The sequence below is a fragment of the Pogoniulus pusillus genome, chromosome 39, assembly GCF_015220805.1.
Source record: "Pogoniulus pusillus isolate bPogPus1 chromosome 39, bPogPus1.pri, whole genome shotgun sequence".
NCBI classification, from domain to species: Eukaryota; Metazoa; Chordata; class Aves; order Piciformes; family Lybiidae; genus Pogoniulus; species Pogoniulus pusillus.
In genome coordinates, this window is record NC_087302.1 from 20,550 (window position 1) to 34,293 (window position 13,744).

The window sequence follows — 13,744 nt, forward strand, 5'->3', positions numbered from 1 at the left end:
CACTTTGGACCATTCGTCCCACTTTGGCCCACTATGACCCACATTGGCCCACTTTGACCCTCTTTGGCCCACATCAGCCCACTTCGGCCCACTTCGGCCCACTTTGGCCCACTACGGCCCACTTTGGCCCACTTTGGCCCACTTCGGCCCATTTTGGCCCACTTTGGCCCACTTTGACCCACGTCAGCTGTGGGCAGCTAGGGTCTGGCGTCCAGAAGATAACGGGATTTACAGAAAGACAGGGGCCCCTCTCCTTATTGCCATAACCCATAGTATTGAGTGGTGATGTAAGCAGACGGAAATGATGTTTATCTTCTCACTATATAACCCAGCACTGTACACGAATAAACGCCATTTGTCTCCACCGCATCGGTGTGTGTGAGCTGTGGTCACGAGTGGCCAGGAACAGGTCACCCTCTCGTTCCTGAACCAGGTCGCTGCTTGCCCCCACAAGGGCAACAAGTGGTGCTGAAACCCGGGAGAACACCTGTGCTCCAGGAACAGCTGTCGGAGCTGCGGGATAGGCTCAGCAGGCGGAGTTTGCGAAGAGGGGGGGATGCCCCCCAGGGACCCCGAGGACCATGGAGGTTCTTGTGAAGGTCGTATCGCTATTACATAATCAGTGGCATATAAATTGTAAGGTTAGGGATTTTACTCTTGCTATTGCAAGACTTTTACAAATTGGGGTCATTGAGCAGCCAGTGGAGATTCTCCACCCAGAGGTGTGGGATAAATGCACCCGAGCACTAGCAGAGGAAACGAAATCTGCTGGGTGTGCAAAACATCTAAAGGCTTGGGGCAGAGTCAAGCAGGCTCTGAAAACAGCCATGCAGGAGAAAGAAACTTGGAAGGTGGCTAAGGAATATCTGTTAGTCTCTCCAAAAGCGGGAGTCGGGGGGGGTCAAGCAGACTCCGGACCCCCCGGGGGGGAGCGGTCCCACCGAGGTAAAAGATCAGGAGGGACCCCCAAAACCTCCGGACCCCCCGATTGAGGAGCAGGTACCAGTAAAATCCCCCTGGGGCGAGCTGATTCGAGAGGCGAGGAATGTGGCGGCGGGTGGGGGGGTTCGGAAGAGACCTGGACAAAGCCTCCACCTCCGTACTCGCATAAAGATGGCGCCGAGCGGTAAGGTGAAGGGCGTGGCGAAGGTGCGCACGGCAGGAACAAAGGGGAGGCAGATGAGTCAGAATCAGACAGAGAAGAGAAGCAGTGAGGAAAGAAGCCAAGAAACCAATCAAAGCACGTACGAATTGGCCCCTCCACCCCCGCGCTGGTGGAGCGAGCCGAGCAGGGGGGCGGCACCCACTGGTAAGCAGAAGGGGCGGAAACATATCCCGAGCAAGGGGCGGGGTGGGCGCAGGAGGAGGGAGCCGGCAGACAAAGAAAGTGGGCTGGGGCGGAGTTCGGCAAAATGCTGTCGATGCCCGGAAGCAAGCAGTCAGTCAGCTTCCGGCTCGGAGTCAGACAGCACCGAGGGAGAGCGGTCCGGCTCGAGCTCAGAGGAGGAGATAGAAGCCAACAAACAGCAAGAGACTTTTAATAAAAATTAAAAGGGGTTGGTAGGGAAACAACTCTCTCTCACAAACTGGAGAGAAGTGAACGCGGCGTGTGCTGAATGGGTCCTACCATCTAAATTAGCATACCCAGTACGAACAACGGGAGAGGTGACATCCATGCCGATCAACCCTAGGATAATGCAAGATATAGTGAAAGCAATTGTAGAGAACGGACAATTTTGCCTATGGTGTCCACTCTCTTAGATAGTCTCTTTGGAAATGATAATTTGATACCATTTGACATCAGACAAATTTGTAAAATGATGCTTAATGGATCAGAGATGATTGTTTTTAAACAAGATTGGGAGGAAAACTGTGCAAATAAAATAGCTGAAATAACAGGGGCAGACCACCCACTACATGGCTCCAGTGTACTAAGGCTGATGAGCAAGGATCCAGCAATGCCCTCTCCTATACTACAAGCAGAAGGCATGGAGGCTCATGAAATCCTGTGGGTGCATTTGTAGGGGCTGTTGCTTTGCAATCAATATGTAAGCGACTTGAGCACAGCGGGTAAAACAACGGTCATCCCAAGGACGCTGTGTCCTCTTTGTGCTTTCTATGAAAAAAAGCAAAGTTAGCCTGAGGATGTTGTGTCCTTGTCATGCAGCTGTGCGAAGTAAAATAAAGTAATAAATCAGTCATGAATATACCTTAGAATAAAGGATCTGCACATCTGGAAATGTAGGGTTTGATATATGAGGACACGTACTGCTTATTAAAATACTTTTGTATCTACTAATGATTATGCTTTAAACCACAAAAATGTGTAGCATGGACCAATTAGAAATCGACATGTAATCCTGTAACAGTATAAAAAGATTTCTGATTTGTGTATAAAACGGCTTACATTTACCCTTCTTATTGGAGCCCGTAAGTCCATTTTTCCTGAATTTCGTCAGTCAGCATGCAAACAGCGACATCTAGCGACATCTAGTGACCCCGCGACGTGATCAGCATTCGACCTGATACTCGGGAAAAAGACTGGGCTGAGACTGCAGAAGCGAGGAAACAAAAAGAAATTCCACGGCGGCTGCGGCCGGGCGTCCGAAAGAGGCGCAAAGTGGTACCACGACTTTCGACTCAAGTGAGTCGGCTGCCTTGAGCAGGGAAAAAGGCGCGGAATGGGGAATACTGCCCCGGCAATAGAAAAGGCTACTATTGAAGCCTTGGTAAAATTTGGACAGAAGGCTGGAGACCCACTGGATCGGACACTAGTGACTGATTTGCTGTCTTGGACACGCCGCAGAGGCTTACTCAAGGAAACTGCACAAGTTTTTAAAGACGAGACATGGAAACGTATAGGGGAGGAAATATGGGAATCGACGATCTGCTCGCTGCCACCAGAGGAAGTGCTGGCCTCGATTTGGTCGTAAGTGAAACAACAACAATCACAACACAGGAGGTTACACTAATTCCTACTACCAGTAAAAGGATCATTAGGGTATGGACTTTCAGCCTTGTTAATAGGTAGATCTTCAGCTACAAGAAATGGAATTTTTGTACAACCAGGATTGATCGATGCTGACTTTACAGGGGTTAGTCACATTATGATTAAAGTTTTTACACCTCCAATTACTGTTCCAAAAGGAAGTAAAATAGCACAATCGATTCCTTTCAAAGCCTGTGTACCACATTCAACAACTAAAATCAGAGGAGCAGGAGGGTTTGGGTCTACAGAGCCACTAATAGCTTTATCTGAGGTGATAACTAACAATAAACCCACACGCTCTGTTACCATTATCCATCCTGACAGTCAGATAACCCCTAAGACCATTACAGCTGAGATGATGATTGACACGGGTTCAGATGTCACTATAGTGCCAACTGCGTATTGGCCAAAAGCTTGGCCGTGTATAAATTCATCTGAAAAGGTTTTGGGAATAGCAGGGCTGGCAGAAATTAGAAGAAGTGCTGTATTATTGGATATCAAAGACAATGAAGGGAACACTGCAAAAGTAAAACCTGTAATTATGGACACACCATTATGGTTGCTAGGTCGAGATGTACTCTCCCAATGGCAACTTGTTTTGTCTACTCCTTTTTCGCAGCGGCCACTGACAAAGGTGCTCTCCCCACCGTTAAGCTGACTTGGAAAACTGATGAACCTGTGTGGGTCGATCAGTGGCCGCTCACTGATGAGAAGCTAGAGCACCTGAATCAACTTGTAAATGAACAAATAGAGAACGGTCATATAAAAGAATCTTTTAGTCCTTGGAACACCCCTGTTTTTGTTACTCAGAAAAAATCAGGAAAATGGCGATTTTTGCACAATCTCCGTGCTGTTAATGAGCAAATGATGCCAACGGGAGCATAGCAACCAGGCATACCTTCTCCAGCTGCAATACCTGTTAATTGGGCTGTTTACATTGTTGATCTCAAGGATTGTCTCTTCAGTATTCCACTTCATCCTACTGATAACGATTTGCCTTTAGTATACCATCCAAGAATAACAGTCCCCCCATGAGAAGATTTGAATGGATAGTTCTGCCACAGGGAATGCTTAATAGCCCAATCATATGCCAACGGTATGTCAACCAAGCATTACAAAATTGGAAGAGCTCACACCCTACATTCGTGGTATTACATTGTATGGATGACATTTTGATTGCTTCTCCCATTCCTTTAACAGAACTTGAAAAGATTGCATTCACACAGACTCTTAAGGACTGGGGATTGACAATTGCAAAAGATAAAATTCAGGCCCAAGAACCATGGAATTATCTAGGACTAATCGTGACATAAAGCAGAATCAGATCTCAAAAAATTACACTACATGTGAAAATAGAAACAGTGAACGATGTTCAAAAAATTATTAGGGGAATTACAATGGATCAGACAATGGATAGGGATTACTAATAAAGATCTTGAACCTCTTCGAGAATTACTGAAAGGATCAAAACATCCAGGAGAACCTAGAATTTTGCAAAATCAGCACTATGAGGCACTTGAAAAAATTAGTAACAAAATAGCTGAATTACAAGCTTATCGTTACAATGCTGCTTTGCCAATCAATGTTTATTTATGCCAACAAGACAATGATTACTATCTAGCAATAAGACAGGAACAGGATCAAAAAACATTTCTGCTATTGGAATGGTTATTTCCAAAAAGTCAGCCTCATGCGTCACTTATACATAAACTTGAGCTTGTTGATTCCTTGCTATTAAAGGCAAAACATAGAGTACACCATGTTTTTGGTGTTGAAGTAACTAATATTGTGTTACCATTTGCAATGAAATCAGTGATAGAAGAGTGGTGTAACATGTCATACCCTTTTGCTACTGCAGTGATTGCTACATCTATTGATAACCATTATACTGCATTTCCTTTATTTGGTACTCAATTGTTGTTAAGCCACAAAACATTGAAATGTGAACAACCTATTGAAAACGCTGTTACTGTTTTTACTGATGCTTCTGGGAAAACACACAAATACGGTTATGTTAAATGGAATGACATTTCCAAGCAATGGACAACTGTAGTGAAAGAACTAGGAGGAGTTTCTGTTCAATGTCTTGAACTCAAGGCAGTAACAATGGTGCTTAAAGACTTTGTAGATGTTCCTGTAAATATTATTACTGACTCTATGTCTGTAGCTTCTGTTGTGAATCGTGTAGAGGAGTCGATTATTGGACATAGTTCTAATAGAGTTATTGAAGCTGTGATTATTCAATTAATGAATTTGATTCTAAACAGAAAATATTCATATTTTTGTACTCATATCCGTAGTCATACTAACTTGCGTGGATTTTTGTCAGAAGGAAACGCGAAAGCCAATGAGATGGTGAGTGCTGGAGCCCAATAATATGATACTGATGAACCTTCTGTTTCTGTCAAATTAGCCACACAGGCAATTAAGCAAGCACAAGTAAGTCATGCATTCTTTCACCAATCTGCAAAAAATTTAGCTAAAGAATTCTCTATATCACTGCAAACTGCTCGTGGCATTATTTCCTCGTGTCCTGATTGTGCCAAGGTCTCGCCCCTACAATCAGAAGGTACCAATCCCAAGGGAACTGAGGCGAGAGAGTTATTTCAAACAGACATTACAATTGTTCCGTCATTTGGACGTCTAAAATATGTTCATGTCACGGTAGACACCTATAGTTCAGCCTTGTGGGCATCTGCCATGACATCATTGGGGGCATCAGCAACATGTCAACATCGGAGAATGGCATTTGCTGTGTTGGGAAACCCCCAAACAATTAAGACGGACAATGGTCCAAATTGCAAAAGCCAAATTGTTAAAACGTTTCTTTCAGCCTGGAATATCAAACATTTATTTGGAATTTCTTACAATAGCACAGGACAGGCGATTGTTGAAAGAAAGCATTCTGATCTCAAACGATATATTGCCATTTTTCAAAGACAGGGGGAGTTTTCCCCATTCCCACTCCCCCCCACGATATTCTTTCAAAAGCCATTTATGTTTTAAATTGGAAACTCTGCTCACAAAAGTCGAATCAAGAAGTTGGGTCAACCCCTATCTTTAGACATTTTACTCAAAACAATCCTCTAAAAGAAACACACGTTTCTGTGCAAGTTTGGGACCCCTCATCAGCCACCTGGAATTGACCGTGGAGATTAATAACCTGGGGTCGTGGGTATGCTTGTGTCATTACAGAGGATGGAGAACGGTGGTTGCCAGCCAAGTGGGTGCGACCCTGGCTACGTGCTGAAACCAAGGAAAACAAGGAGGATAATCAAACGGCGTTAGAAGAGATCGCTGCCTTAGAAGCTTTACACAACGTCAGCAAAGACAACTGATCTGAGCTAAATGTTGAACAATATGTATTGGTTATCTGCTATTATAATTATTTTTGTGGTGCAGGAGAAATTTGGTTTGGCTAGTAAGGATAGTTTTTGGGTGAATTGGTCAAAGAGGACAAATAACCCATCTTTTTGCTTACATTTATCAGCTCTTATCCATTTCAAACTTGTTTGATAGGGTTGCAATTTGATGATCAACGCACTCTGCTAGCCTCCTTTTCATCCCTCACACGTCAAGATTGCTCCACAGCAAAACATATAAGTCATTGTATGGCATTAATAGTTGCAAGCCTCAATGACCCTTTACCATGGGATCCTCTAGAGCTCAATCTGTTAGGAAGTAGAATGCCAAATCAGTCAGGATTTTTGAGATTCGGTTCTTACGATCTGATGAGTCATCAAATAACAGACCTGACACCCTGCCATTTTCCCTATTGGCGTGTTCCTGATTTTTGTACTAAAGACATGGTTTACGGTTGGAATGAAAATGGAATGTACTTTAATATTACCAAAGCCTAAGATTGCCTAAAGATGTATTCCTGATCTGTGGTAGAAGAGCATGGCCTGGAATCCCAAAAGAAAGTAACGGAGGGCCATGTTACATCGGTCACCTTTCTTTATTAACTCCCACTTCAGAATTTATCCGACGTCATATTGCAAGTAGTAAAACTCCATTAAGAAGCCGTAGAAATATAGAGGTGTTAACCCCTGATTGTAATGATGACATGGATCTTTGGTCTCATAGAGCAAGATTTTTTGGAGCATTGTTTCCCCAAGCAGGGACAACGCACGCCTTGTGTGCTATTCAGGGATTAGCATGTTGGACAGCAAAACAAGCTAATGTTACTAGTGTTATTTCTCAGCTTGCAGCAGATCAAAATAGTTTGCGAAAGGCTACCTTGCAAAAATAGAGCCGCCATAGATTACTTGCTTTTAGTACAAGGAAGAGGCTGTGAAGATGTAGAAGGAATGTGTTGTTTTAACCTGTCTGATCATAGTGATTCAATCCGTAAAAAGGTAGATTGGCTTCAGCATCATACAGAAAAAATTACAAAGAATCATAATCCTTTTGATGATTGGCTGATGTCATGGGGAATTTCAGCTTGGGCAAAAGAGTTAATCAAAACTGTAGGAATAGTATTGCTTATTGTTATTGTTTTACTGTTTATAGGACCCTGCATCTTCCGATGTCTATCCTGGCAGATGCATCGGATCGCTGCTACAGTGTTTGAAAAGGGGAGATGTGGGTACTTTTGTGGGGGCTGTTGCTTTGCAATCAATATGTAAGCGACTTGAGCACAGCGGGTAAAACAACGGTCATCCCAAGGATGCTGTGTCCTCTTTGTGCTTTCTATGAAAAAAAGCAAAGTTAGCCTGAGGATGTTGTGTCCTTGTCGTGCAGCTGTGCGAAGTAAAATAAAGTAATAAATCAGTCATGAATATACCTTAGAATAAAGGATCTGCACATCTGGAAATGTAGGGTTTGATATATGAGGACACGTACTGCTTATTAAAATACTTTTGTATCCACTAATGATTATGCTTTAAACCACAAAAATGTGTAGCATGGACCAATTAGAAATCGACATGTAATCCTGTAACAGTATAAAAAGATTTCTGATTTGTGTATTAAACGGCTTACATTTACCCTTCTTATTGGAGCCCGTAAGTCCATTTTTCCTGAATTTCGTCAGTCAGCATGCAAACAGCGACATCTAGTGACAAAATCCTAACAACAACTCGTGCAGCCAGGGCAGCGCTCTGCACAACCTTTGCAGCTGTCACAAAGCCACCACCATAAAGCAAAGTGAAAATGAAAGCTTCAAAAAAATTTGTGGATCGCCAACAAACTGCAATCGATTCCTCAGCCCTAGATGAAGAAGCAAAAAATCAAACAATGACAGAATGCGCATGGCAACAATGTAATTCAGCAACTAGGGATATACTGCGAACCCTGCAAAGAGGAGCAAGCATTGCAGACATGATTAAGCATGTCATGAGAGAAGAATAAGAACTTCCAATCCAAGAGGTTGTCAGTGCTGCAATGGCCAAAACACAAGAAACAGTGAATGCTATACACACTGCAGTAGCCAATACAATGGTGTGTATTAAATGTGGCCTGATGGGTCATCTAAAAGCAAACTGCCCTCAAAAAGGGGAAACACCAATAGCACACCCCCCACTTAGTAGCTATTTTAGAGGGACATGCTGGGTCTGTGGAAAGAAAGGACACTTTGCAAAAGACTGTAGATCAAGGAACCCAGGAAACGGGGGAGGGAGGGGGCACCCAAGCCGCATCCAGCCTTCTCCCAGTTGGAGTATGAGGCGGCCCAACTACACCTACCCAGCATGGGGCGAGACATATCCCAGCCCACCTATCACATACCCACTCCCTCGAGAAGCAACCAGTTTCACAGCTCAGCCAACAACCCAGCAGATCTGCCCTCACACCAGAGGCAGCCAGAACCACAAACGGGGGGGAGGGATCCCAGGGTGGCATTGGTAATAAAATGTAATAATCGACCAGTGCTCTGGGGAATGTGTTCTCTTCACAATAGTCCGAACAGTATTACCATCAATGTCCCTTTCCTAATCGATACAGGAGCAGATGTCACAGTCATCTCAGAAGCAAATTGGCCACCAGATTGGAAATTAGTAGAGGCCCCCATGGTGGGAGGTGTATCAAAAGCTAGAAAGAGTGCGGGACTAATAGCAATAACACTTTACACTGAGGCAGGGCCAGAGAAAACTATCACCCTCTTTCCATATGTCATAGCTGGAACCCCACCTTTGCTGGGAAGAGATGCCCTAATTCTGCTAAAAGCCAGGGTGACAAATTTACCATAAGGGCCACTGCTGCGTTATCACTCTCACCAATCAGGCTGACATGGAACTCTTCAGACCCAGTGTGGATCGAGCAGTGGCCCCTATCAAAGCCTCAAATGGATGCTCTTTTTGAACTAGTAGATCGAGAACTGCAAAGAGGCCATATAGAGCCCTCTACCAGCCCATGGAACACGCCAGTTTTTGTAATACCAAAAAGGAGTGGTGAAGGATTTTGCCTTCTGCATGACTTGCGTGAGGTAAATAAAATAATTCAGCCCATGGGACCTGTCCAAACGATGCTGCCTATGAACTCGATTATCCCAAAAGAACAACCCTGTGCCATCCTTGACATCAAAGACTGGTTTTTCTCAGTACCTCTGCATGAAGAGATAAAGAGCGATTTGCCTTTTCGGTCGTGTTTCCAAACAGCCAGTGTCCCAATATGTGCTTCCAATGGAAAGTACTGCCTCAAGGAATGATCAATTCGCCTACTATCTGCCAAATCACAGTGGATCGGGCACTGGCACCAGTTCAGCAAGACAACCCATGCCCTCATTGTCAAAAAACACCACTGTGGTCCAGCAGAGTCAACCCCAGAGGTCTTAAAGCCTCAGCAATATGGCAAACAGAGTACACTTTGCCAACTATTGAAACCACGAGCGTGGCTGGCAGTAACTGTAGACACCTACAGCGGAGTGATAATGGCCACACAACATCTCAAAGCTGACTCCAAAGCAACCATTCAACACTGGTTAACAGCCATGGCGTGGCTCGGTAGCCCCAATCAGATCAAAACAGACGATGGTCCAAATTTTGTCTCTAAGACAGTTCAAGCATTTGTTTCAAAATGGGATATCAGTTTAGTTCATGGGATTCCGTACAATAGCACAGGACAGGCCATAGACGAGCGAGCAAATCAGACTCTAAAAACAAAATTAGAGGTATTAGCAAAATCAGAAGGGTTCAATGGTACCATTCCTTCAGGGGATCAAGCACGTCTGCTGACAACTGCTCTATTAGCATTAAATCAGTTCCCGAGAGGGGAGGAGATGAACAGCCCTTCCCAAAAACATTGGGCCACTCAGGCATTAGGAGAGGGCTCATCAGTGGTAATTAGAAATGAGTTAGGAGAATGGGTATCAGGATGGAAATTAGCTTTAACAGGGCGTGGATACGCTGCAGTCAGAAAAAATGGCAAGGTCAACTGGTGTCCACTTAAATCTATTAAACCAGACCTCCAGAATAAAAGCTAGTGAAAACTGTGAGTTTTCGTCCACAGGACCTCTTGATTGGACACCCTCGTAACGCTTAATTCCTGGTGGCAGAGGAGGATGACAGCCCGAAAAGCACTTCACCACCACCCACGTCGGAACGTGTCACACCAGCAAGATCCAAACAACAGCAAGGAGGCCCTCGAAAGGGAGGGTGGCTATGTCTCTGTGTGATTCTGATTTTGGGTATGGTAAGACCGTCCAATGCCTCCTATAGACACCAACCGGGGCAATGGATGCCGAATTCCTTGGTATCCCAACAAAAGGGCCTAACCCACCTACAGGCCTTCATCGATGAGGACCTGCAAAGACTAGAAAAGTCCATGGCCTCCCTAGAAGAATCTCTCTCATCACTTTCAGAAGTGGTTTTACAGAACAGGCGAGGGTTAGACCTTCTGTTCAAGCAGTCAGGAGGCCTTTGTGCAGCTTTGAAGGAGGAGTGTTGCTTTTACACAGACCACACCGGAGTAGTTAGAGATTCGATGGCTAAATTAAGAGAGAGATTGGCCCAAAGAAAAAGGGTTAGGGAAGCCCAACAAGGATGGTTCGAATTATGGTATAACCGATCACCATGGATAACCACCCTGATATCCTCCCTGATGGGACCGATCGCGATGATCGTGCTGACTTTAATTTTTGGACCTTGTGTACTGAACACATTTGTATCCTTTGTTAGACGTAGGTTGCACACTATAGATATCATGCTTGTAGAGCAGTAAGATTTACTCTAAGGTACCTTCAGTATTATTACTATTATCTTGCACAAAGTAGCTTAGATTTGCACCAGAGAATGTTATACTGTGAAGAAAATAGTTAAAGAAGATAGGGATAGTACAATATATGGCAACTGACTTAGAAACATATTAAGGGGAATTTTCACATGTGATGGGTACGAGCACTTTGGGTGTTTACTAACGATAAAGTGAAGAATGTTGTCATCTCATACACTTTGGCCCACTTTAGCCCACTGTGGCACAGTTTGGCCAACTTTGACCCACTTTGGGCCATTCAGCCCAGTTTGGCTCACTTTGTCCCACTTTGGCCCACATTGACCCACTTTGGCTCACTTAGGCCCACTTTGGCCGACGTCGGCCCATTCGGCCTACTTTGGCCCACTTCTGACTTTCGGCCTACTTTGTCCCACTTCGGCCCACTTTGGCCAACGACAGCCCTCTTTGGCCCACTTTGGCCAATTCGGCCCATTTTATCTCACTTCAGCCTGCTTTGGCCCACTTCGGCCCATTTTGGCCCATTTTGGTCCACTTCCGCCCACTTTGGTCACCTTCTGCCCATTCGGCCCACTTTGGTCATTTCGGCACTCTTCAGCCTACTTTGGCCCATTCAGCCCACTTTGGCTCACTTCAGCCTATTCGGCCCACTTTGCCTCACTTTGGCCCACTTCGGACCACTTTGTCCCATTTCGGCCGACTTCGGCCCACTTTGTACAATTTCACATACTTTGGCTCATTTTGACCCACTTAGGCCCACTTCGGCCCAATTCGGCCCAGTTTGGCCCACTTCAGCCACCTTCGGCCTTCTCTGGCCCATTTTGGCCCACTTTGGCCCATTCGGCCCAGTTTGGCCCACTTCAGCCACCTTCGGCCTTCTCTGGCACACTTTGGCCCTCTTTGGCCCATTTGGCCCACTTTGACACACTTCAGCCTACATTGGCCCACTTCGGCCCACTTTGGCCCACTTTGGCCCACTTTGACCCACTTTGGCCCACATCGGCCCACTTTAGCACACTTCGGGCCATTCGACCCAGTTTGGCCCACCTTGGCCCGCTTCAGCCCATTCGGCCCAGTTTGGCCCTCTTTGGCCCATTTAAAGCACGTTGGCCCACTTTGGCCCACTTCGACCTACTTTGGCCCACTTCGTCCCATTTTGACCCACTTTAGCACACTTCGGGCCATTCGGCCCAGTTTGGCCCACCTTGGCCCTCTTCAGCCCATTCGGCCCACTTTGACCCAGTTTGGCCCATTCGGCCCAGTTTGTCACACTTCGGCCCAGATTGGCCCACTCTGGCACACTTTGGCCCACTTTGGAACATTCAGCCCGTTTCGCCCACTTTGGCCTATTCGGCCAACTTTGGCCCAATTCAGGGCACTTCAGCCCACTTTAGCACACTTAGGGCCATTCGGCCCACTCTGGCCCACTTTGGCCCACTTTGGCCCACTTCAGCCCATTTGGCCCAGTTTGGCCCACTTTGGCTGACTTCAGCCCACTTTGGCCCACTTTCACCCAGTTTGGCCCACGTCGGCCCATTTTGACCCACTTTGGCCCATTCAGCACAGTTTAGCCCACTTCTGCCCACTTTGGCCTACTTTGGCCCATTTCGGCCAACTTTGCCCCGCTTTGGCCCACTTGGGCACACTTCGGCCCATTTTGACCCAATTCAGCCCATTCGGCCCAGTTTGGCCCACTTTGGCCCACTTTGGCCCATTAGGCCCACTTTGGCTTGCTTTGGACCGTTGCAGCCCACTTCTTCATACTTTGACCCACTTCAGCATACTTAGGCACACTTCTGCCCACTTTTGCCCACTTTGGTCCACTTCGGACCACTTTGGCCCAGTTTGGCACACTTCAGCACACATTGGCCCACTTCAGCCCATTCGGCCCAGTTTGGCCCACTTCGGCCCTCTGTGGAACAGTCTGGCCCACTTCGGCCCACTTCGGCCCACTTTGGCCCACTTTGGCCCACTTCGACCTACTTTGGCCCACTTAGGACCATTCGACCCTTTGGCCCACTTTGGCCCATTTTGGCCTACTTTGAACCACTTCGGCCAACTTTGTCCCACTCTGTCCCACCTTGGCCCATTAGGCCCACTTTGGCTCACTTTGGCCCATTTGGTCCAGTTTGGCCCACTTCAGCCACCTCTGGCCCACTTCGGCCCACTTTGGCACACTTTGGCCCACTGAGCTAACGTCGGCCCATTCAGCCCACTTCACCCACTTTGGCCTATTAGGCCAACTTCGGCCCAGTTTGGACCACTTCGACCCACTTTGGCCCAATTCAGCCCATTCGGCCCAGTTTGGCCCACTTTGGCCCACTTTGGCACACTTTGGCACACTTTGGCTCTCTTTGGTCCACTTAGACCCACTTCGGCCCACTTTGACCCACTTTGGCCCGCTTTGGCCTACTTTGCACCACTTTGGCCCACATCGGTCCACTTTGGCCCATTCAGCCCAGTATGTCCCACTTTGGCCCACGTTTGCCCACTTTGGCCCACTTTGACCGACTTTGGCCAACTTTGGCCCCCTTCAGCCCACTCTGGCCCCCTTCATCCAATTCAGCCCAGTTTGGCCCACTTCAGCCT

General features: G+C 46.4%; 1 long non-coding RNA gene across 1 annotated transcript; it reads left to right on the forward strand.

The window, feature by feature from the left end:
• Positions 1–368: 368 nt before the first annotated feature.
• Positions 369–7,566, forward strand: LOC135191491 (uncharacterized). The gene is made up of 2 exons (XR_010308828.1): positions 369–599; positions 6,185–7,566. It is a non-coding gene; the product is annotated as an uncharacterized LOC135191491 (long non-coding RNA).
• Positions 7,567–13,744: the final 6,178 nt, after the last annotated feature.